Genomic DNA, 27,949 nt, shown 5'->3' on the forward strand with positions numbered 1-27,949 from the left:
GGACATTCTTTTTTAAATGCATTAATAACCGATTTATGACCTGAAACAGTTACGTGGACCACCCAGTATAGCCATGTGCGTGCATTCAACACCCGCCGAGCAGATTGAACATGGTTTCCGTGCAGCCTTTAACACTATAAATAGCTGTCTTGCATACTTGAGACAAACACGGTTTACCGATTTGCTTTCTTTGCCTGAGGCAAGGAATTGGGAGCATTAAACGTTTCCCCATAGACAGAGAATGTTTACTCTTTAATGGTCCTAACAGATCAATTCGATTGCTGCTTTTTATGGATAGATACACCTTGTAGAGGAAGAATAGTTCGAAAGTAATGAAGCACACGAATGTCCTTTGTACAGGAACAGCGCTGATTCACGGTTTCTGTTTTGTAATCGTTTTTTTTTTTTGAATTTGTTTTATAACTTAGTTTTTTCAAGTCACATTAACATCTTCGAGTTTTCTTCGAAGAAGATGTACGCGATTAAATCCGTTTTCCCATAGCTAATCACGATTTGACTTTCCCTTTTCCCTAAATTTCGTTTTCTGTATAGGAAAGCAACCAGAAAGTACAGTTCTTATTTTTGTGGTAATAAATTCGATATTTAAAAAATTTAGACAATAGTGGTTATATTTCTCACAAGTCTATTGCATAGATCTCGTAGAGTCGAAAACTATACGAAGTAATTTACACTCTTCTTATAGCAAAAGCTTCTCGAGATGTATTTCACGCTTAATTACGCTATAATTTCGATGCTTTGTGTTACCAACACATTATATGTATGGGAATCATTTACTTTCAATTTTATCAAAAAGAAAGAAAAGTTCTCCCTGGGATATTTCTATATAAAACTATTGAAAAAGATACTATTAAGTACCAACGATCCTACTGGAAGGAAACTAGAGAGAAAATAAAAGAAATCATCGCATTACTGGAAATACAATAAAAATATTAAATGTTGGTATATATGTGACATGCACTGTAGTTTAGCAGTAGCGTGATAAATCAACAAGTTTTTTATGAAAAAATCAGAAATAGTACACTATTGATTTCTTATCTTTACAAATATTTTGTTATTTCATCTGAACAAAGAACCACACGAACTATATAAAATTACAGACGCTTAAGTTAGAATATTTAAAGCCGTATATTGACTTTTATCGTTTAATGTAGTGGAGATAATTATTTTTTACTCCCTTTAATAAGTGACGATACGATTGTTCCTAAAATAAATTGCGCTTCAGCGTTTCATTTAGAATGTACGCGATCAATGTGTATCTCGCAAGAAACACGTAGACAGATGCGTATATTCTATGCTCGACCTTCTGTTAGTTTCTAACATCCCTATAAAGTTGTTTATTCGTTCTCTATCTTCAGCGTTTGATTTTAAAATTCCTTTTAAAATTCGGTCTTTTCTCACGTTTCCGCAATTATTTAAGACAATGACGTATACTAACGATCGTATTAACATAACTAAAGCATTCTTCTTTCCTGTTCCTTGCATCACAGCATTATAAACCGTCACAAAACTCTCAACGAGATGTTTTCCTGATCATGTGAGGCTGAATGTTTCGAAGTTCGCGAGACGTTAGAAGCCTCTTTGCAGAAAATTGTTTTTCATGCCACTGTTGTTCCTCGTATTCGTGTATGCGTGATACAAGGAAATCACGATTAAAGAGGTGTGAGAATTCAATTTACGAGTATATCGACTTTCCTTGTTGTATATTCTTAACGATTTGTTGATTTTATCCCATGTAGAACTACTGTTACTACAATTCTCATTCAATTGCTCTGATCGAGAATCAGTAAAGTTCTTTAAACAAATATTGCTAATTAAAGAATTAAACTTCGTCCTTATTACTAAACTGGATGTTGGATCGATTACTTGAACAAACAACAATAATGTACTTTGTCATAATCATTTATAAGAGCATAGTTTTAGTAACAACGCATTTTAAATTGTCTTATCTTAAATATGTATACTAATAATTACTTGTAGAATGTTAAAATTGCAATGCAATATAAAAAATAAAGTTACTCGTTATCCGCGTATAAATTTTTTATACTATGAGAAATACTACGCACACGATCGAATTTAATGTGTGTATTCCAAAGAATTGTGCGCATGATCTCCTGGTATCCCGTAGTCTCAGTTTGGTATCAAATGGCTGCCGATGACAGGGCCAGTCACGAACCTGTAACGAAGAAACATTAAACGGTTCGTTTCCTTATAGCCTTTGGACCACAAAACACAAAGGCAATCTTAAGAATCATCTGTCGCTGTTCCTTCGTTCTTTCGTGCACTCCTGATCAATTGGACGGTCCTGTTTCTTTCAAAGCTACTGAAACGGCAAATCTTTTTACCTTCCATGAATTGACGAAGGAAGAAGCGTCAAGTAGAAAGATTCGCGTACTGATACATTCCTAATCCTCCTGGAATCGTCCTCAGTGGCAAATGTACAAATTTCCGACAGTTTTCCTCCATTTACGACCATCTAATAAACCCAGAAACTAATAAAATATACGACAACCTTGTCAATCGACAGTTTTTGACTGTTGTATGCCTAGAAAAGGCCTAGAAATATATAGTTTAGAAAAATTAAATATTAAAAATTTTACAAAATCATAGTATCATCAGACGCAAGTGTTATCTAAATCAGAACCAACAATTCTCTTCTATCAAGGTCATTGGAAATAATGTATTACAAAGTTCCGTTCTATCCTTATTTCTGATTGCCATAAATGATGCATCGAACAGCATTTCCAATCCAGTCAAAGAATTGTTATATATGAACGATCTAACTACATTAACTGTATAATATACAAAGGAGAGAATCCCTCCACCGCTCAAAAACATTTACAAGACACACGAAGTAAATGACAAGAATTGTCACAAATTACAGGATTTCAATTTCCAAGCCACAAATTAAAAATAATTACCTTCAGCAGTAACATTTAAATAATAATGCTCCCAGGGTAACAATATGTGCGTTTCGACTTAGTTTAGCAATATATATGTATCATACATACATACGTACATACGTACACACACACACACACACACACACATAATATCTCATCCTCAGTTACCAGCAGAGCTACCTCTGAAGATACGAAGAAAACATCTAAACATAAAATTTGCAATAAAAATCTCCGCTTTTTTTTAAACTTCGCGTATTTCAAAACATCTTTAGAGCACATAAAATCAATTTTCCACGGGCAAAAGAAAGTTGGAAAGTTCTCTCTCTTTTTACTGCAAGATATTCGTCTTTAAAACTTTATACGAAAATTCAGTCTGCAATTAGGAAAATAATCTGCAACATTCCTTCTTGGACCATACTAAAAATAGAGTTAAACGTCTCTCTACTCAATTGCGACAAAACAGATACTGATTCAGATTTGTTAAACACCCTGTTCTATGAACTAGAAAAACTTAATGCAAACTATTCAGATACCCACATATACTGATGTTTGTAAAACAAGAAACAGCACTGGTTATGCAATTATATCTGGCAATAAACTGTGAACGTCAAACTCCACCAAGATTCTTTTATCTTTCTTCACGAGTTTAGCGTGTTCAAATATTTTTTTGCCATTTTTCAAATCCCATTCAAGAATGTAAAATATCTTACGATAAAGAAATCCAGAGGAATAACTTGATCATAGTAATCTGTACGTCTTTCCCCATTGTCATTGAAGGGAACGAAAGAGCGAAGAGAATGGCCAAAGAAATAGTTGATTCACTAACCTCTGGTCATTAGTGTCAATGTACGTTTGAAAATTATCCTTTTCTGTTTGAAGAAAAACGTAAAATAAAACGAATAAAAAATGAATCTTTGGTAAAACCAATACTGTTATCAATTACATGTGATTTTTTCAACAATAACATATTATGTTCGTCATCGAGACACGATCAAGTTGTAATTTTAGTAACTACGATATGTCATACTGCATTCACGTATATTTTCGGTAAACGACCCGTTTCCTACGATCTACGATGTTTAATTCATTTCGACAATGGAACACGTTCTGCATTACAGAATGTACAACTATCCTCACAGATAACAATTTAACATACGGACCGCCTTAACGGACAATTTAAAGAGTATCGAATCAATTGAAAGTTTATTAGATTATATAAAGTATACTAAACTGTACAATAAAATGTGAACTTGGTGTTTTTTACTGGCAACAAATTTTGAATTTAGCCTTTACGTAATATTATATAATAGAGAAAAAAAGAATTATGAAATGTATGAAGGATAAAGTGCGATAAATATATATTTTCTTAAACACTCCTTATAGGTATTTTACGCGTCCTTGATCGTGCTATTGTTCCGAAAAATCATTTATCAAGAATATAACATTTAATTTTTTAAAGAGATATTAACCGAATTTAAGGTCTATCCTTCAACTTATTCTATTGTTTCCAAATGTGTAAACACTTCCATTGAAAAGAAGTATACAATATATCTATAGTCTGAAAAGAAATCTGTACAAGAATTGATTAATAATTTTTTCAATTATTTGTCATTCACAATATATGATTTATCAAACATGGTGTAGCTCAAAAACTTTTCTTTTTTTTTAAACGCACGTAAATAAATTTATTAGAATTCTGTTAACTCGAATATTTGATAGCAATTTAAAATATTATCATCAGCATTTAATCGTTCAGCATTTAGTTATTTTTTTAAAGAATTGGGTACTTCCGAGAAACAAGATCTTTAAGGGATGAGTTTACTTTGCATACACCCATGCTATCCTGGTCGAAGATGTTTCGTATTACACGTGGCTGTAAGCCTGAAACACCCCGGATAACATCGAATCACTCGAACAGACTATTTCGGGGAAATGCACAAGAATGGAATAATTCCTTCATAATTTCATGTTGTGTTCATGTAAAATTAGCATATTAATAAGAAAGACGGCGACAGCGGTCAGGATAGCAGGATGAACTCACAGGAGGATCATCGTCACGGTTCCTCCTTCCACTTCCAAGAATCCTTCGTGACTCTTCCATTTCTCTGCGTCCCTAATAATCGAGTCTCCGCATTTAGAACTCAATGGAGCGAATCTAATTGCAGTTATTACGATAATACGGAACGTGTTGTCCGTGAAAGCTTGAAAGGAATGTACGACTTCTTCTTGGGATTCAAATACTATAGCTTAATATATTCTTGGTGCTACACGATGGTACCATATTTCAAATTGAAAACTGGTAAAACTCCGTGTACTTAATGTAATTATTTTTCTATTTTCCGTAGCATTAGATATAGTTTTATGCATAAAAATAAACACGCCGTGTACTGTAAATTATTTAACAAAATATAAAAATTAGTCTCTTATATGGAATTGTGCGTGTACTTTTCTATGAATCTGGTAGTTTAAACGTGAAAGTGGAAAATACTCGACAAATCGAATCTTTTTTCTAGTAGATGAACGGATTATTTCATTGTAATTAAGAATAAAAGACAGTGAGTACGACAAAAGTTCCCCTTATTTTAAAGAAAGGTGAATACCAACCTGTTTTCGGCGTGAAACTCTACATCAACCATGGTCTCCTGTTAACAGGGATATCACTTTTCATTTTTTTCATATCTCATCGTCAACTTTCGATGATTTGAGGTCAAGGTACTGACTTGAGTATTGGGTTTCTTCCACCCTTTAAAAACGTATCGAGCCTTTTACTGTAGACACATAGATCTCTAAATGCATAAGAATGAAGTGCACGGTAACTACACAATTTTGTATATAAAGTAGTCGCACATAAATTATCTTTTGTAATTAATACTAAGCTTGATCTGGCTTGTAAATAACTGTAAATTTGACAAGAAATTTTACTAAAACAATCGCGACGAACTTATAAACATAAACCTTTTACTTTGAACAAAGTAAAAGCGTTAAAAATAAAAGGAAAAAGACACGAATTAAAGTTTGCTTAATCACATGTTTATGCACCGTTGCATTTATGTATTTCGATTAACTGATTGAAGGAAACACCCACGCGGAATGCTACTATCCTGATACAGAACGTATCGTGATTTACTCTTGATGCTGCCTTTTCTCCCTTTCTTTTATTCATCTGTGAATCTCCAATACGAAATTCAATGTGTTTAACTGTTTACACATACAGGATGTGTAGTAACGTGACAATAGCTATAGAATATGAGTTCCTGATTACGGATGTATCAAAAATGATTCGACCTTCTCGATTGTGATATCTCTAGCCTTACTTTCCTTCTCCCCCTCCGACCCCCCAATCCAGATTAAATGTCGAGCAAGTTGTAATATATAATTTCCACGGTAAAAGTGTTTTCACGAAAATATTTATTCGGCACTCGTGGCTTAAGAAACGTAATAACAATAACACACGGTGGAAATTCAAATATTTAATACGCGACAATAAGAAAATCTATCAATGTAGAACAGATTTGTAAGTGAAACTGTTCAATTATGCGTTTTATAAGAAGCTATTACAATAAACAAAAGCGTTTAAAGGTTATGTTTAAAGGAATACGAAACATTCACATTTAAAGAAGCATGATGCGGGAAGCCACAAGGGACGTAGCATGAACAGAAGCGCATTTGGTGCCATATTACATGCGCAGTGTAAACAACTCCGTTACATCGGTGTAGCAGGAGAATAAAGCAGCCAAAGAGGTGCAAGGGCGGGAAACGTTGCGAACCAGAGGCACATACATATTAGCGCGAGACAGATCAATCTCGTCTGACATTCGCGGATACATGCATGACACATATACCGGAAAGAGATTTTTTAAAGTATGTTTCCTTTAAATGAAAACTAATTCGTGCGTTCGTCGCTCGCTAATACTTTTATCCGAAGGCTATAAATAATTTTGTATTGTATGTACACTTGTTGTTACAAAAGAAGATTATTACGAAATCTAACGAAAATAAAATAAATATCGTTTACCGTGCAATATCCACGCGCGTATTAAAACTGAATTTTAAACGTTTCAATTGAAGAAGATGATAACATCGTCCACTCATCGTTTCATCATTCATGATTATGATATTCTATACAGGCGGTAGATAGGCAGATTCATATCTTTCATATATCGTAAGGTAGGAAAGCAGGATGTTCAGGAGCTTCAGCTTATAGCGTAGACATATTTTCATGGAGTGCAGCATCTCACCATGGCAACACCCTAGCGGCCATTATGAACTGCACTTTATGAGTAAAGTGCAAAAATGCTGTTACATAAGGCAAAATAATGTGCATCGTGGAAAAGGAGGTAAATGTTTGAAAAATTCTAGCAATGGATTATAATCGTATTTAGGATTCATTTATTGGCCTATGAATGATAATTACAATCCGATTAATTACAAGACGATTACTTCGCGATCGTTAATAGTACAAATATAGCGATAATATTCGATGATACGAATAGTATGTATCAGCAGCATGTAAGTAAACGAGAAGTAGAATTTTGTGTCTACTTCTCGTTGATAAGTATATTACTTATTATTGTGTTTTTTATTAATTTAATTATCCGTGTAATGATCATTTCAATTGAGATGGTTATATTTGATCATACTTTAATAAAGAATGAATGTAAATTCATTCTTTCTTGTGGTTAGTCGTACACTGAAGAATAGAATTTAATTTCGCATTGACATTTTATTTGTCACATAATCGTTAAATTTAGCGTATACGATTTTCAATAAGGGCGCAGTTTGATTTTCAAAGCGTTAAAATAAAGTTACTCCACGAAATGAAACATTGTATCGATTGGATAGTTGTAAGCATATAATATTTATTTATTTATTAATCTCTTTCCTCGAATGCTTAATAAATTCGCGTGTAAATAATCTTGCATATTATTGTCCTTTATTTCACAGAAATATTTATAAAACTGCCGAAACGTAAAGTATGTCACACTTCTATCGTTTAACTTTTCACAATACCGATAAATAACTTTCAGAAGAAATAAATAATTATTGTATCTTAGTATTTACTAAAACTTTCTTGTCGTCACAAGGGTTCAAAATATATGCAATTCGAGAATCATGTATTCACCCTGCAACAGCTGATGAAATCCTGTTCAAAATGCGTAGGTGTGTCTCGTTGAAGAAAAAGCGTAGAGACACGTGAATACCGGAATAATGATACGATACTTGAATTAAAAGGAACTGAAACCAAATTTTACATTAATATATCGCGTTGAAATTAAATGTTTCAATTTTTTACATACAAAAGTTGATAAATACGTAAGTATATATACGAATTGTATTTATTTTGGGCAATCAAGAATATCGTCGCACCATTTTGAGAAAAGCATCATAAATTGACAATGAAACTTACAACTTGACATAAAAGAGTATCAGTGCAATGTATTCTTTAAGAATTTTCTTACCTCGAGTATAGTATAGCTGATCCGTAAACTTATCGAACAGTGTTACTTCAAAATTATTTATATAATTACAAGTACCTTCGATTGTAAATATTTTATAAAACGTTTCGAACAAACTTGACGAATTTCGTTCGATTTAATCGACGGACTCTTTATGTCACGAAATCATGGTAATTGTGCATAAAAGGGTACAACTCTCCAATTTTGATAAAATTTAAATGTGTTGTCAGGATTAAGATTTTAAGCATAATTTGAAGGTTTTCACCTCAATTTTCAACATTTTCGCGAGAACCTACTGCTACTAATCACTGAATTCTGTCTATGTATTTACGTACGTCCATGGCAGCATGTGCGTAAACATGAAACCGCCTCATATCTAGTGTTTCTATGAACACACTGTGGTAACTGATTAGACTTAATAGGTTGTTCGATAAGTTTTGTCGTTCGATAAAACTTATTGAACAGTACTGTTCAATGTAGCACTGTTTAATAAGTTTTATCGAACGACAAAACTTATTGCACAACTTAATATAACGAACGAGCTTAAAAACTTCGACCTGCGTGACCTAATTTAAATCAACACCGATCTCGTATGATCTTTGATTTTTATAGCAAAGAAGCAATTTTTCTCCATGCGTACGAAATCGATGTTAATTGTGAGTAGAAATTTCTTCGACCATTGTAAGCCAGCCACGCAAACTTTAAATTCGCCCGTGAGACCTTTTAGTTGCCGATAGCCGCGATGTGTTTATAGAAACTGTAGATAAGCACTCTACGCTTACGCGTACACTGTTATGGACGCATAGATATAAAGTTACAATTGGTTGTAGTACCAGTAGCTTTTCGTGAAAATCTCAGAAATTAAAGCCGATCAGCGATTATATGTATAGAAAAATGTCAAGTTTTACAACATACTTAAATTTTATCAAGATTATTATGGTATACCCTTTTATGAAATCATTATAAATCACTTACGATGCATCGCTGTCATGGACGCTTTATTTCTAATTAAATCGTTGCGAGCCAAGTTAATTCAAGATTTCCCCTTTAGTATTTCCTAAATTCTGACATACTTAAATTTCATTAAGATCTGTAAGGAGTATCCATTTATACTTAGGTATCGAAATCATTATAAACCACTTGAAATGCATCGTTGTTATTTCAAGTTAAATCGTTCGGAGCCGAGTTAAATCAAGATTTCCCCTTTAGTATTTCCTAAATTCTGACATACTTAAATTTCATTAAGATCTGTAAGGAGTATCCATTTATACTTAGGTATCGAAATCATTATAAACCACTTGAAATGCATCGTTGTTATTTCAAGTTGAATCGTTCGGAGCCGACTTAATTCAAGATTTCCCCTTTAGTATTTTCTAAATTCTGACGTGGAACGTTGGTTGAGCGCCAAAATTCCAGTTGGGAGTCCAGCACGTATCGATACGTCGGTGGCTCAAGAACGTGGTCAACCACGAGCCAGTAAAAACCCGTTTCCCCTACTGTTCTAGATGGGCTGTCGGAAGAACTGGTGGGGCGAGTCCCCTCGACCCTTGATGGCCCTTCCGGGGGGCTGCGAGCCGGCAGCGCGGAAAGTCGGAGGGAAAAGAGGTTCCAAGGCCAAACGAGCTCCAACTACCTGCTGCGATCCTGCTGAAAATGCGTGGGCGCGGTCTCCCCGAGGGCTGGCCGAGGCCGGCGAAGGTCGCACCCTTTTTCAACTGGCGTGTGCCTGGCCCTTTCGTCCAACCTCGTGCGACTATCTGTCCCCTACCAACCGTGCTCCAGCGCCGCTCGACCGTTGTCCTCCGACCTCTCCACCTTTCTTCGTCGCGATCCTTCAGAAACGATTTGTCCCTCCGAAGGGATCTCTGGCGCACGCGCGGCGGCAGGAACGCGAGCTTGTTAACTCGGCGTTCATTTAGGTCAATCCTGTCCAAAGTTGCTCCTGGAAGCGAAGCAGCTTCCCCCACTTTGTTCCGTTGTCATGGCACGCGACGCTAGTCGATGCCTCGTAATGTGTACGCGCCTGGTATAAACACAAATCGAGTAAGTAGGTATTGTCTCGTTATAGTTTCGTTCACTTGGGCAAATGCACGACTTATAACGAATCAGTCCTCTGTTTTGCAGTTCTTTCGTTCTTTGACAAGCTGAGCGAAACAGACTGCTTGCTAGTGAGCGAAACGGAACATGATAGCGGCGAACCATAAAGGGTCACTCGAGTGTCAGTAGCTTCGATTGTACAGGGATTTACGAAAATAAATATCGGTTCCTTTAAGGAAAGGTTATTTAAAATTTTATTTTTACATTTAATACCTTACACTATTACGATTACTATTGTAATTGCGAGTATATTATCATTGTTACTAAGTAACGATAGAAAGGAAGATTAAGATTTTTAACGAGATGAACGCGGCGGGAGGAACTATCAACAATTTAGCAGAGTAATATCAAATCTGTGTAGAAAAGTTCGACGCATTCAACGTAAGGAAAGTAAATTAAGAGGCTACACGGCTAAAGAAATTTGTGAATTAAAATAAAAAAAAAAAGAGGAGGTACAGTTTTAGGATTTGGAAAACCGTCTTCAAATGTGGTTTCTACAATGGATTTATTATTACAGGAAGAAGCATTTGAAATAGAAAATAAAATTGGGGTGTCGTTTTCATTCAATGCCAGTAGGGTTTGCTTAACTAAATTTAAAGATGAGAACAAAATAAAACGGACTCTCGTTCGTGGGTGGCGCTCATATACTAGGTTGGACTTAATAGGTTGTCCAATAAGTTTTATCGTTCGATAAAACTTATTGGGCAAACTATTAGGTCAGCTATGGTCGCTTGGAGATCTACTGGATAATCTGTGGAATGTTTTCTTACGGATTGTCAAAACCTTGTTTTCATACACTGTATTTTTTCCACTTGTTTTATTATTCTTTTACTAGGTGTGATATTTGATTAGTACTCATCTTCATATAAACCCAATATTATAAAAAAATGTATAATGCATTATCCGACACGTTAATATTCACGACTGTTCTTTAAAGTGCCGGCTCACTTTGGAGATAAAAAAACACTAACCTGTAAAACTTGTAAAATATGATTCCACTGTTTGTATAAAATTGTTTGAAATCAATGAATCGTACATGGTGATATTTCAGCATTATTTGCAATAGAAGTAAAAATTGTTAAAGTTAAATCGATTTCGATTTTTTATTTTGGCAATATTCTCTTTTATCCAGCTTCATGTATGTTATTCTTCTTTATTTGCAGTTATGATTTTTTTCTAAGTGTTTCAAGACATTCCTTTGAACAGTTTCGTACAAAAGTATCAATTACACGACACATTTCGGTTTTATTACCAGTGTGTATGTATATCTATAGTAATTGTTGCTGCGGTACGCAATCAAACGATAATAAGGTGTTACGCGTCCTTGCACGCCTAATTAAATTTGTACGAGTGAAGAGTGAAGAAAGTAGTACGCATATATGTACAACATTGTAAACAATGTTATTTGAATTACTATTTCACATAACACGTTATCTTATGTCATGTTTATTTCATGTACGATCTTATTTCTTGAAATAACTTTGTAAATAATAATTCTATACCTGAAATAATAAAAAATTTTCAAAAGTAATAAATACGTTTCGAAAATACATAAGAATAATGTTTCGAGATCTTTAAATGAATGAAGTCATAAATCTCATTTCGTAGTTAAAATTATAAAACAATAATATTTCAAAAAGGAAAAGAAATCGGTATAACAAATATACGGTACAAAAAATGCATTCATATTTTGTATATTTAAATGCAGGATGTGGGAATGATTTATGTAAATCATAATTATGCAGACTGTCCAATAGGTTCTCGTACAAACATTCCTAGTATATTTCATTGTTAAAATAAAAAAGAAAATGTTATATGCTTCGTTAAAAAATCAACTTACTTGCCTTTGATACTTCTCTGTGTAGAAATAACATAAAAATTAATACGTTTCGCTTGGCAGTCAAGGTGTTAAAAAAATAGGTATTTATTTATTCAGTTTTCGAAATGCATTGGATTCCGATTAATTAAGCTGTTTAATTTGACCATACTCTGATAATTTTCGTGACGCAACTAGCCGAAGTCCATCATGTATATATATGTATATGTACAGTATAGTTATACAAGTATGCCAAACACATCCAATTAATGTAAGTAAATAAATAAGTTAATCTTATTGGAATACTATGCGATTTCCTGATTTATTGGTGCAAGTAATTGTTTTTCTCTCGTCAAGTGTTGTATACGAAGAATAAAAATTGTTTTCAACATTTATCTATCCTAACCATCTAATCTAAACTATAATCCGCAGTGATGGATATCTACATTTTACAATAATTATATACATAAAGATTATGTACAAATACTGTTCGTACTCATATTTGTTCACTCTATCAATTTTTAAATATACTATAGAAACGTTTAATGAGGCACGTACAAACAATATTCGTTTAAAATAAAACTGTTTCGAAAATTAAAAGGGGTTCTTTCAAGTGTTTTGAATTAATTTATTCTAAAATTTCACTAACGTACGGCACAAAAATAAATATTACGCGTTTATTAATCTAAACGATGATAGTAAAATCTGTAGATCCATTTGACACATATTCATTCAAAGATTTTATACTTGTGGGTGTACTCCCAAAGAATGATCAGAGATATCTGAGCAGAGGGAAAATATCAGAGACGTTTGAGGATCTTGAAAGGTATCGATTTGATTTGCCACCTTTTGAATAATAATGAAGAAATAACAGATTAGGTCCAAAGATGATAAAAAGGCCATGAAATATAGAAAAGAAAAAATGAAAAATCTACCAACAAATTACGCGATGTAACATTGAATTCACGTAGACTGCGAACGTATTACATTAATTTAAATTTCGTTCTCCAGAATGTTATTTTCACGATGTGGAAAATGTTTACCTTCGTTAGGATATATGTACAGGTGTACAAAGATTGTAACGATTCGCACGTGATTAGAAATTGATTTCACTCACCATCGAGGTCGTTCCATTTTTGTACCCTACCCTCGTTTTCACGGTACTTACACGTTGCAACCCCCTTTTGTCGCGTATACGTTCACCACCCCTCACGCATGCTCCTATATCCTATCTGCCTATCGATGCACAGTGGGATTGCTGGTAAGGCGAATACTGTTGCGCAATGTGGCATGCGCGATTCATTACAACGTTCTCCACCCCTCAGGGGTTCAAAAGCTGTGTTTACGCATGCCAGAACGCCGATTCGCCAGCCTACCGACCACCACTCAAACGCTCGACGCGAAACATTTCTCGATATCGTTATCAAGACAATTGCATCTGGAGTGGCATTTTTCGTAAAACGTACAAAGTAATACGATTCGGAGAGGGGTAATTCCGGTTCGAATGGCTAAAAATTACGAAACTTTCAACAAATACTTCGAACGAAACAAGGGGAGGTATAATTATAAAACTTTTCAAGTATATTTATATACTACCATGAATAAGTAGGTATATTTATGCTTTATATGTACGTATAATTTTATAGTAGGTATCGTAGACGAAGACTACGTGTCACGTTCACACGATCCATTCATTCTCGTAGCTCTATTATCGGAACTTTAAATGCAAAGAAAATATCGAAAATCGTTACACCGGTAAATTCGACTCGTTCTCCTCTTTTTCAATATGACGAAAAATGAATAATCGTTACCAACGTTTTCGAGATTCCGATAGTAAAGAAATATTTACAGTCCAGAGACAAACGCATTTTGTAAATATTTCACAAATAGTTTTGTAAAAATACTACCGGCTTTACGGAAAGATAAAAAGCCTTAACTTAACTTTCTACAATTCCTATGTTGGAATAATGGACAAAACGTGAAATTTAAAAACAATATTCATCGAATCTTTCTGGAATCACTCGAGGACGAAGTTTTTTCAAATTTTATATTATAAAGGACGTTCAATAAAAAGTAAATAGATAATGTTTGTGATTTTCTTTTTGAATAAACTAGATGATATTTGAATACGAGCCATGTTTAGTCGTAAGAATTCATATAAAATTGAAAACAATAAAATGGTGGCGAAATTTGTCCAACTTTGATTCATTATTTCATAATATTTCTATAATTCCAACTTCAGCCATAAAGGGGTGTATATATAGTATATATATAAAATATGTACATCAATTGGTCGATTACTTAATAATAGGTTAGTAAGTTTTGTCATTCGATAAAATTTATTGAGCAACCTAGAATACCTTATGAGATATCGCGTTTAAAATTTTACGTACATTTTTAATGCCAATAAAATCTTCGTATTTACATTTAACCAGTTTTATCAACATCATAGAAAGATCGTTGCACTTTTGGAAGAAATCTTACCGAGGAGATAAATCGTAATACATATTTAGCATATACGGTACTGCCACCATGTTCTTAGATTAATATTACTCTAGCAGTTCCATTCGTCTTGCTGAATCTCTTAACTTTCAATTTTCTGAAGTATTTTACTTTTTTTCAACTTCCATCTATGTATATTATTCATCGTGAATTCATTCGAGCCCGATTCGGGCATATTCGGTGACCAAATCTGCGCAACTTGAACGTTTTCACTTTATTCGCTTTCTCTTCATTTTCTTTGAGTTCTCCAGCCAGACTTTCTCCATCAACTATTTTTTTCAATTTCCATTCCTATCTTTCTCTTCTTTTTCCTTCTGCACTTTTTCAGGACTTGCGTGTTAATTTTCCGAACCGTCGAAACCGTAATTCGGTTGTTTTTTAGAAATCATTAATAACCATAATCTCCCGTGTAACCCCATCTATCTTTTCAAATAATTCTTATTGAACCTTTTTCTGTCTTGTACATACGAATACGATATATAAGGATTGCTGCTATGCTTTATGATCTAAAAACAAGTAGGTGCTGTTTTTTTCAACTTGCATTTATTACGTTTTACTCTCTTCTTTTAGGATTTCTTTAGCTTACGGAATATAAAGAATGTTAATGTTATTTTAATTTATCTACGAATTGTAATTTTAAGTTCGAACGATTTGAACATTGCTTCGAAAGATTGTTTAAGAAATAAATAGGTAGGTATATGTATATTTTTCAAACTAGGTTTTGCATTCTTTTATTCTACTATAATCTTGAATAAACATTGAAAATTAATTTTATGAAACTGTACGCAAGAATATTGTGACGGAGCACGAGTTCGTTTCTTCGTCTAGTGTTCAGAACTAGTATTCAGAAATATAGGAAAACTCTGTTCTTAAGAAAATGGCGCAATTCGTATAAATAACATCCTCGTATATCGTATTTGCATCCGCGTACGATGTTTCTTATCTGTCACATCGCTTTTAAGATCTAAAAAAAGAACAGCAATGTTCAAAAGAAAGCCTTCAGGTGAAAATAAAAATATGTTTTTGTTTTATAAATAATTTCTATTCGTGAACTATAAGGATAAATTTCTTGAACTGAAATTTACAGTTCCACTGCAATTAATATTTACAAAACTATGAATATTTCACATTTTCAATCTGCTGTAACTCCTTAAAGTTTGCTCATGTCTCGAGTGACAAAAAAATAATATTTCCTTTTTACGAGTTTAGGATTTTAAACGTACACACTTAAAATTGTAAAACAAAATTTACACTCGAAGGTACATACAGTTCCATACTATAAAATTGCTTCCACCATATTTAACTGTAGTTCTAACATTTTCTCCCTTTTCTTTATACTCGTATACTAATTTTCGTCTCTCTAAATCCCAAATATTAAACTTGTTCTCGTCTGAAAAAATAACTCGTTTTCAAGAAGCTAACGATTCATTTGTGTAAATTTTTACAAAATTAAGTCTTTTCTCTCTATTCCTTTAATTGGCGTGATTTTTCTCCGCGCTATTCGTGCGAAATACCCTGAGTCTTTAAGTTTATTTAATATTGTTTCTAAACAAACTTTGTTGTCAATTCTTGTCTTTAACTCTGTTACAATTTTAGGTGCGCATTCAAATGGATTTTCTTCAATTTTCTTTGAAATAAATCCTTATATTTACATTTAATACAATATTTTTGTACTTAACTACATATTAAATCAACAACATAACTATTGACACATTAGCTACATAATTAATCGTAACACTGTTACGATTTCTTCTTACCATTTCTCCAATCTTGCGAATTGATGTTTTACTTTTCCATAACTCAATTATAATGTTTCTTTCCTTTACTGTAGTTTCTTCGCTCTTGACACCCATTATAATAAAAATTACAATTCTTCAACAAATCGCGTTAAAAATTGATGAAGTGTCGTGCAACAAACAAATAAAAACGAAAGAAAACCAGGGTACCCCAAAATTTTGGTTTTCTTTATTTCATTGGGCATTTAAGATTTATCTATTGTATTTTTATTTGTATCGTAATAAAATTCACACTATCCGAAAGCTGAGTTAATTTCATAGCTAATTAGCCTTTTATAATCGTAATTATTATTGTTTAAACTAAATGGACACTTCTTCCTGTAACTGCAGCTGAGATACGTTCGTAAATTCACCGTTGCACATCACTTTATCGTGTTTCGTTTTGTCACGCGTCAGACTTCTATACGTGCCTAACTATGCGACAACGTATTATATAGCGGCAATGTACTTGCGTAAGGGTGTAGCAATCATTTGACACATTGAGGACGGGAGACACAAATTGGAGTCTTTCAGTTTTCGACCATTGGTGACGAGAGACCATACGTTCGTACGAAAATGTACGTTCGTTTGTAGTGCAAATAAAAGGACAGATGACGTATCCAGAAGTATCCTCAAATATGGTCTTTGATTTTCGATAAAATATTTTACTCGTTAAATACCATACACTCTTTTGTATCTTATCAATCCTTTGTTAAATAATTTAAAAAATATATGAGAATTCAGGTTATGTGCTTATCAGAGCATAAAGTCGTCAATGTGTCAATATTGCAACTTTTCAATGAAAAAAGTCGATAATTTTTTGTAGAATGTTTTGGGAGTTGTCGATTATTAAAAGAAATAACTATAGCGTAGTGTACTTTACTTTATATTTACGATACGATATCTAGTAAAATATATCGTTCTTGCTAGAACCTCACTCACCGCACGAGACAGAACTCAAGTGTAGAAGAGAGTATTAAATCGAGTTTTTCCGAGTCCCCTAATTCTTTTCTACAGCGTGAAGTAAACAACACTTCAAATGTTCCCAGAATCTTTTCAATGCGTATAGTAGATTAACCTCGCGCATATTTCTTCCAAGAGATGAATTTTTGTACATAGACGTATTTTATTCTCAACAAAATGTGTAATATTTTACGTTAAAGACTTACAATAACATCATTTCCACAGTCATTGAATACACGCATTTATTTCGAATAATGTGCAGCTTCCAGTGCCATTTCCCCTCGAGCGGTTTTCAATGGGTTAACAAACGATTTCTCTTTCCCCTGTAGTTCATAGTAGTTCATAGTAGTTCATAGTAGTTCATAGTAGTTCATAGTAGTTCATAGTAGTTCATAGTAGTTCATAGTAGTTCATAATAGTTCATAGTAGTTCATAGTAATTCGTAGCTTTAGTTCATAGGACTCGGATCAGCTTCTCCTGCATCGATACTGTTCTCGATGAAAACGCCACCCGAACGTAGGCAATTTTTCGTCTGGACGTAACCATCTTACATGCGATAAACTCGGGATCGCGTCGTTCGAAACAATTCCCAATGCTCGGCGCGGCAAAGCGCCGCGTCGGCGCGCGCAGCCAAGGTCAAGTTCAACGAGTTCACGTTCCCGTCGCGTAACGGGGTCGGTTCCATCGCGTTCCTGCGTTCCTGTTCAAAGAGCGGGGGCGGCTCCCGCGGAGGGCAGGCCGTCAAACTCGCGGGGCGGAACCATGACATGAAGAGGCGGTGCGGAATCGCGAGCTCGCGTTGACGAACATCCGCTGTAAATTGAACCGATCTCGGCCCCCGGATCGATCGGATCCCGTCGCGGCGTGCCGTTCTCGGCGTCGCGTTGCCGGCCGACGTCCTTGCAAACAGGTCGCGCGTCCTCGATAGACTCGAGGAAGGCTGCTCCAAGACGGAAACGCCCAGATGTTAGGTGTATCTGCGTGGCGTCGCTGATGTACGCCCAGGAGACCTTGTATAGGTGCACCTTCTTAACCCTTGAAGCTGTACCAGAACGTTGTCTGTTTTAACACGTTCAACGTCACGGTCCCTACTAAAGAATTACGATTACCTAAAGCGATCGAGAAACGCGAACTCCGATACTTGTAAACTGCTAATAATAACATCACTCTCGTTAGTAATAACGTAAAATAATAAATATATCGAGGAATTGCCGAGTATTTCAATTTTTTTGAAATGGTTCGAACAAATATCAAAGTCATCTTTGGCACATTAAACGTCACGGTAGTGACACGCGCTCCGAAGTTACAGCGATTCTTTGAAACGTTTACACAGCACCAACTTTATTACTTGTGCACTTTCAAACAGCATTATTCTCGTTAGTAATACTACAAAATAACAATTACATCGACGAATTATCGAGTGTTTCAACTTTTTATACTACGATTCGAACGAACATCGTCGATATCCTTGAGTATAGAAAACTGGCGTGACGTTTAACGTATTAAAGTCGGCGAAAAGAAACCCAGGAACAAGTAAAGGTTCCTGTCGGTACCCGTATCGTATTCAACGAGTGTAAGTCCTCGTACTATCGAACTATCCAGCAGGAGCAGAGTTTTTTAGTGGATTTATTTCACAATTATTCGGACAAATCAACATTGATTTTCATTGAACCAGATCTATTACTTTAGCAAGTCGACTATCCAGCGCGAACGTATACCCATTGATTTCTCGACGAACATTCTACTGCAGTTTTTATTTGCGTATCGCTCGTTTGTGTAAACTTATTCTGAAAAACTAAGCGTTGAAATACTTTCTCGAGCCATTGTAGCCTATCTAACTATTAAAACGTTAGATAGTTCACCACGGTGGTCTCTTGAAACCAGAGTTTCAACGATTCTCTAAATCGCTTACAAGACACGAACTCTAATAATTGTAAACTTTTAAATAGCATTAAAATAGCACAATCAACCTTATCGACAACCAGCTACAATCGAGTTTATTCGAAGAATTTCATAATTACCAGAGGTCGAAAAAATTGGATATCTTTTACTTTTTATTAATTTTGTTCGGACTTGTACTATTCTTTTAAAAAATATCTGTGATTATGGTACTTTCAAGGGAAGAAACATTTACCTTAGGAACAAGGTTAGAAAATGTTATCGTGGAAAAAATATTTTAGTTTTACTTTCTCTAGTAAAATTATCTATCGACAAATTATCGAATATTTCTATTATTTTCACTACGATTCGAACAAATATTGGGCACATCCTTAACCATAGAGAGTGTAACGTATTAATCGATATCTCGTAAGCGCAGGACTTCTGCGACGCATTGTGGCCACGAATAATCATACCTATGGAACTTGTGTATAATCGTTGTTGTCGTTGAAAAAACTTATTGCAATGTTAGAGCGAACATTGGAGATATTGAGAATCTCGATGGAATCGAAATAAGAGGGAAGCGATAGAGGAAAGCATATCTACGATTTAGATACACATTTGTAACGTTTCGTTGCGTCGAGAGTGTTTCTTATCTGCGTCTACGTACTTTTGTCCTCGTTTAAATAAAAAACATTTTATTCGCGAAGAAATAATACGAATCTGAGAGTACACGTTGTTTGTAGGGATAACCGCATGAACGAAACGCGAACCGATTATAGTATTGAACATTTCTAGAGGAAAGACATTCTCTGCGCTCGTGCTTGCTAAAAAGAATCCGGTTCGTTGCACGAAAGCATATAATTTTCGAAAAAGAGAGCCATTTATTTTTGTTCGAATAATAACGCGTTGGTTTATTCTCCTCCCAAAAACGATGCAATCCATTAACCCTCCGAACCGCCTCCTGGTGGGGAATAAACCCGACTCGTGCCACCCCTAAGGTTGTTGCACCCCAATTCATCGGCCAACAGATCTCCTCGTTCATCGTTCTCCCCTGATCCTCTTGTTTACTCTTGTATTGTCCAGAATCGTCGTTGACTCGTTTATCATTCCCTCGTTTGCTCGTTAGTTCGGCCTATCGTCGTGCTTCGCATTCAGCACCGTCTACCGTGTAAAATCCGCAGTGCAGATTTATGTTCCCCTAACACTTTTGTATGTCATCCAATAATCAGTTCGCTGCTCATGGCATCCTGATACTATCAGGCTGTCCGAGGACCGAAGCGATTCGTTTCAAATAAACGACCACAGTCGAACAGAATCCCCGAAATTTGGTCAAAATGTGAACATTTGACTCATATGTACATACACACACGAGTATACTAGGTTGTTCGATAAGTTTTGTCGTTTGTTCCATTCTAAAAAAATACTATGACACTTCAACTTCGAACAATTGTAAATATACGAATGAGTCGACAGATCTACACGAAACTTCGCAAATGTTCATCAAACAGTAGTACCATCTTCAGAGAAATAAAACGACGAACCTAATAGTGCCATTTCTTATCGAACGAAAAACTTATTATATAACTTATTAATAAACTACCAAAAAAAGTAACGTACTACGTATACATATGTATAATATTACGCGAGAGAAACGTCGATAACAGTTACATCTAAATAATCACCCAACGTAATTCATTTCAACTATAGTATGTACCTAAGTGAGTGTTTTCTTACGAGATAATGGAATTTATTTTACTTCTTTTTTAGTTATCTCTTCTAGAAGGTATCTTTGACTCTTTGAGAAGCAACACGAGCAAAAGCTATTTCTCATAGTTTGCAAAGGGGGATTTAAATTGTTTGCGACAGAGTCTGACCAAACGAGGTACACGAGTAACAGACTCTCGTTTGTAGTCGTTCTTAAAGTTTTTCGACTAAAATACCAGCGAAAACAGTCGAGGTTTTTGTTTCTGGCTTCGCGAGCTTCCTCGAACAAAATTGGTCGATAATAAGAGAGCTTACGATACAATGGCGGAACCATGACCGAGTACTTTATGAGCACGAGCTGGTGCACAAAATCAATAATCTTTTAGGTGTACTAGAGTAGTCTGGCTGTCTCCTAGCAATAACTGTAAAATCTATCGATTATCGTAAGAATTGTAACAAATTGCAATTAAATTTTTCAGGATTTTCAACTGAGATTTTATTACGTACTCATTATCGGTGTAAACTATGTATTACAGAAGATGAAATATTATACAATCAACCTTATCGACAACCAGCTACAATCGAGTTTATTCGAAGAATTTCATAATTACCAAGGGTCGAAAAAATTGGATACCTTTTGCTTTTTATTAATTTTGTTCGGACTTGTACTATTCTTTTAAATAATATCTGTGTTTATGGTACTCTCAAGGGAAGAAACATTTATCTTAAGAACGAGGTTAAAAAATGTTATCGTGGAAAAAATATTTTAGAAGACTTATTATAAACGTTTTAGAGAACAGTTGTTTTAGAAGTTTTATTGAAAAAAGTTACATAAAATGAAGAAAACTCAAAATGTCTACTAAGAGTATTTATTTCATGTCTCGAAATAATTAATGATTCTAAAATGATAATAAATCCAGTTCTATTTGACCAAATATATTTTTCCTTGTCCAACGTAATAATTGACACGTGTCATGCGCCAAATTAATCTTGTATTACCAATGAATAAGAAAATATGAAATTTCACGCAATGTAATATAATAACTAAGTTTATTCAAATTTAACACGATACAATGTATCGTGTAATGGTTAACGAGGAACAGTCAGGAAAGAACTCTGGAGGTGTCAATAAGAACTAAATTTGGGAATAGTCGATAAAGAATTGGATGTTTCGGAAAATATAAGAACTGTGGAAAAAAGTTCTGAGAGGAATGTGAAGCACATCTAAAGGAAGGTCAGGAAAGAGTAAATGCAAGTGAGAAAATTACGGAAATAAGACAAAATATTGAAAGAAAAACAAACAAGATTTTTTGTTAATTTATGATCGTTGACTGGTGCAAGGACTATCGAATCTGCAGTGTGATTTTGCCCACCTAATTCTACACTATTTAAAGTATTTTCAAATGCGTTCATCCGCCGAAGGTTTCCAATGCAACAGTTTCCTTTAATAATTTAATATTGTATTAATCACGATATAATAACATATTATAATGTTTATTTCGAATAAAAAATATGAAACAATATAAAATTAAAAGTTTCATAAAAAACATTTCTGTAAATTTTATTCGAGTACACTTTCCATTTTAATTATTTCAACGAAACTTATTGAAAAAGCTTATTGATAATTACACATTCCAGCCACGTTTTAAGGATTTTATCCTGTTGCACCGAGCCCAAATGCCTTTCTTTTGTGACACGCAATCCTTGAAACGTTTAACTAAATTTGTGCAAGTGAAGAACAAATAAACTAGTATGTAGCTGCATTCAAAAATTGTATTTATACAAAGAAAAGACGTTCGAGATAATTATATACAAAATAATAAATGTTTTAGACTTTAATATTCGATGAGTTCTATATACCGCGTTTGTACCATATAAATTGTTGATTTTTTGAAATTTGTAACTAGTGAGTGTGTAGCAATAGAAGTGATAAAATTTCATATGATATCTCGTATGAACTATAATTTTTGTCACATATAGTCGAAATCCGTACATCGCATAAAAACTAATGTCTATAATTCAAAAATTTTTATATCGTAAGATATTAATTAAAGACCGTAAATTTCAATGCTACTTGTGATTTTTATTGAGTTTACCAATTTCTTGTCACAAATGATGCTTTTCAAATACATGTCACTTGTCGAATATTTACATATTTAATTTGATTTGTGTAAGTTACATTTAGCATTATAATGACTTTCAAATTAGAAAAACATTTGGTTACACTATTAACAATTCGTTTCAATTTTTTATGTTAAAAGTCTATTAATTTTAAATTGAGTGTCGAAGAAAGTATCAAAAGGTACCTCTCTGAATCTTTGCATATCAATTTAACTTTTATTTTATATATTAAAAGTTTTTTTTTCATATTTACTATATTCTCATATTTATTCTTTTATATTTTATAAAGTACATGATATTTCATTCATTTAAAAAAAAAACGAACGAAGGTAAACTTTTGAATAAATACAAAATTACCATTTCTGTCGTGTACACCTGTATAGCTACCTATGTAGGTACTTATAGATGTATCTAAGTATTCGAAACGATTACTATGTAAGTAAATACCTACATATACAAACTGTTAGTTGACACACAAGAAGTACCATCGATATGGATTCTAGATGTACAAAATTAAAAAAAAAGTTTCTTATAAACATATGTCCGATATGACTTGATTTTCAAGTGACAGTTTATTTTGTGTTTCAATAATTCCTTGTCGTGTATACGATACACAAATACATAAATATTAGCTCAATGTTCATCATGATTTCAGCCTACAAGTTAGACACAATTTAGATAATCGATTTTCTGGAAAATGGATAGCTGGTGAAAACACAATTCTCTGATCACCACACTCCTCTGAATCTAAATCCAATCGATTTTTACCTACAAAAACATTTAAAATCAGTAGTTGTACAAAACTCTAGTTTATAATATTGAAACACTATATCAATGTATTGATGTTATTGAACAGATTCGATAATCGACGAAACATCGTATTCGTGCCTGTATTGAAGTTAGTGGTGATAAGGTGGTCAACACGAAATAACCTATAAATCGAAAATGAAGTCATATCGGGTATTTCTTTCTTTGAATTTTCTTCTTTACTTTTATCTTTCAAAATTCATACCCACGGTACTTTCCACATACCAACGGACACCCTGTATATTAGATATCACGCAATCGGTATTTAAAAACATAAACACGGAGCGTCGTATTCGCGAAGATTACATATGAATATTAATTACACCGCAGTTGACACTGTTCAGGCAGCTATCAGATTGTAGGAGGTTTGCAGACACGATACGAATAAGGAGACTAATGTGGATTTGGTTTTTCAAGTATGAGTGAGAAAACTTTTGGTCGAGCTATGGCGTGAGTATTGACAGCTATGAATGCTTATTTCATATATGATTGTTATGGGTGAGAGCGAGTGTACAGTATGAGGGTTCAGTTAGTGACAGAGGGAGAGTGTATGGAGCGTAAAGAGAAAGAGAAAGAGATTAATTTTAATATATTGTAAATGGAAAAAGTTATTTTGTTTTTCACGTTTACTTTTCTAGTATTATATTAATAAATATATTCTTGTTATATTGAGAAATGTATATTTTGCTCACAACTAAAAACCTTTTGACCCGGGTTGGGTCTAGTAGTTTACCTCGATATAAGTCGCGAGAAGTTATTTCGAAGCATTTCGAACGAATCTAAGGTAAATAGCAAAAGTTCTACCGTACGTTCCTCGAGAAAATGATGCTGGATGTAAACTAATGTTAGAAAAGCGACGAACGATGAAAGTCGTCGATAAAATGGCAAATAGTTGATGTAATGAAATTACATATCTACCAACGTATCATTGCGAGTTAAACTCAATTGCATTTGTCCAGGCTCAATTGAAAAACTATGTATTCTCGAGTGGAAAATTTGGAAACTGGACAATATTATTAACAATAATCTTGAACCTAATATCACTAGTTTAGACGGGGACAGCTCGTTTTCCTCTTTCAAGAATATTTCCTATTAATCGTGTCTTTAAATGTATTTTTATTTTCATAACTTTTTTCAATATTTTTCTAAAGTTTTTCTTAACGATACAGTGCATGCACTTATGTATCTACGAATCTTGTATCAATTCTATTGTTTCAGTGTATGTATATAAAATGTATATGCAACAAGTAATTGTTTCTAGAGGTAATGTAAACACTTTAGATAAGTATTATTTGATACGTCAATAAAATCAATTCCTAAATTCTGTTTATGCGTGTTAAAATTAATATTATCTACGTATCTGGTAACCCACGTCATAAATCGTAACGATTGTAACCTTTTTAATCGTACCTTTTAAATTGATCCAGGAATCATCGGTGAGAAATTAATTGGCACACGTGGGATTCTCTTTTTTTACGAACTTTGGACTCGTCAATTGTACATGTCAAAACATTGCGAAAGAAGGAAAATGGGACGAGAGCGATAAGTACGTATTAATGTTTTGAACATCGTTGAGATAAGAAAATCACAGTGAACAATTAATTACGGTATGTAAAACATCGTACAGTCGAGTAGCAGCGTATTGTGTCTACGCTGATTCTTCTGTTACAATTTTCTCTCTCTCTATATATATGTGGTATCGTAAATTCTGGAATGAATGGACGGGTCGAGTAAGCAGGTGCGCACGCGCGCGTACACGATGGAAAAAGGGAGGAAGGGTGGGGGGAGGGAGGGAGGTGGCGCGGGAGGGAGCGGAGAAACGTGCACCCTACGCGGGGGGTTGCAATTGACAAAGGAGGATTGGCCAAGGACAGTGGAGCTTCGACACCGATATAAAAAGAACCACCATCTGCTTATCGTCCCAGAGACCACCCTACAAGATTAATGCCTCCGGTCTACGTCTCTCGTATCCCCCGAGATAACCATGACCTTCTGACGCGACGAATTCTCCAGTGTCATTCGTTAGTGAAAGATTCGAGCCGCATTCGAATTCTGAACAATTGAAGTTAACAGCTTGGAACGGTTTCACCAATTCGAACTGAGAACTTTATAAAATACTTTGATATGCAACGTAGTAGAAGGTTGAATGAACTGAAGTTGAAGATTGAATTTTTACCGTAAAACGGGCAAAATAACGATCTACCGAAAGATTTACTTCAAAATGGAAATGGCTTCGTTCTGTTGTTTGGCAAGCTTATATACAGGTTGTTATCTTATTAGAATGTTCTGGAGGTGCTTTGGGAGGTTCAGGTCGAAGAGTTTTATACGGTTGGGAGGTCCAGGTCGAAAAGTTTCACACAGTTGAATTCTGGGTACTTCTTATCAGGAGGACTTTCTCGGTAGTTGTCACAAACTTTATTTTTATAGGCCCAGATTACTGAGGTAGAAAGATGGCTGTAGTCCTGAAAAGAGGCTGGTTGTTGCGATGTGTCTTTGATCGAGAGTCGTCAATAGCATTGTTAATCTGTATTACATTTAGTCTCATTAATCTTACACACGTACTCTCGTTATTAATAAACTTGTTATTATAGACATTCTCTTGATAGTAATCATTTAATAAATATATGATAGTAATCTCTCTACATATTTTATAATATATTCTATTGGGTAAATGTTTTATAAAGTTACTCGCATTGTATACCAACGTATAATATATTTTATACGTTTAATCAATTTTAAAATTAGAATTTGTCATTTTAATTCATTCATTTATTTACTTGGATAATTTACAATGGTAAGAAATTACCATTTGGTTTCTTGTATTAGTTATTTCTTTTGCAAATGAAATTTTGGCAACTTATGTTTCCTTTTAGAACGATTTGTTACAAATAAATTATTCGAAAGTTTATTTCCTTCAGCTAGTGGATCATAATCACAGAGAAAAATTATATCTTAAAAATATACATAGGTAAGGATAGACGCGAAGAATTTTTACGAGCCTGGATTAGAAAAAAAAACAAAGGATTTTATTATTAATAATTTAAATTATCATTTCGTTCATTCCAAGTAATAAATGATAAATGACGAATAGTAAATAGGTTTATTATTTTAAATCTATTATAAGTAAAGTCATTTAGTCTTTTAAAATAACAAGTAATTGTTCACGATTTTGTAAATCGAAAAAAAAAAATTTATTCAAAATAACGTCCCACGTTGCTTATGTAAATCGAGTACGTGAAAGACGAGAACCGTTGCGTTGGTCCGAACATCGAAGCTTTCGGGTATCAATCTCATCGCTATGTTAGACCGAGGTCTTCGATCCGAAGGAGCCGAACTCAGCTGTGTTCCTCGCCAGGATGTTATCCTGTGAAAAAAGCGTGGGTGGAATCCCGACGAGGCAAACCCTTTCTCTCCAACGCCGGCAACCCAGATTCTTCGCGCGACTCTGGACAACCATCACCCTGCATAAATTTTCCAACCGTTCCGTTTTCCTACCTGTCCACCGTTCTTCCCTCCGAAGGACGGTCGCCGCGAAACGACAGTTTCCGAAGAACGGGACGAGCCACCAGAGTAACATGAATCCCTAAGGACGAGAGCAGTCGCTAGCTACCGACCCAACCGACCGCGTACTTTCTTACCTCGGATGTTCGCCTGCTTCGAATATGTGAATATATTTTATTCAACCCTTTGCCTCAGGCATCGGATTAAATTATTCCTGTCACGGGGTGGTCGTTCGTTCTTATTTCTATTGTATCGCGAACAAAGTGGCTGCCAGCGCGGATCCCCTGCCTTCGTTACCGGCATCACAACTTGTTGACGAAACGTGTCACAAACGTTACACACTTTCGAAAATACAGCCAATAGCGTGATTGCCTGTGCAACGCGCATAATGCAGATGCACAGAGA

The 27,949-nt window shown here is 34.5% G+C and overlaps 1 long non-coding RNA gene across 2 annotated transcripts in view; it reads right to left on the reverse strand.

Annotated features, from left to right (window-relative positions):
• Window positions 1-10,172: 10,172 nt before the first annotated feature.
• LOC143143297 (uncharacterized) overlaps window positions 10,173-27,949 on the reverse strand; it is a 48,160-nt gene continuing 30,383 nt past the window's right edge. For both annotated transcript variants that reach the window (XR_012991083.1, XR_012991082.1), the window contains exon 5: window positions 10,173-10,400. This is a non-coding gene — a long non-coding RNA (uncharacterized LOC143143297). The remainder of the gene's footprint in view (window positions 10,401-27,949) is intronic.

This window comes from Ptiloglossa arizonensis, chromosome 2 (genome assembly GCF_051014685.1).
Source record: "Ptiloglossa arizonensis isolate GNS036 chromosome 2, iyPtiAriz1_principal, whole genome shotgun sequence".
Taxonomy (NCBI): Eukaryota; Metazoa; Arthropoda; class Insecta; order Hymenoptera; family Colletidae; genus Ptiloglossa; species Ptiloglossa arizonensis.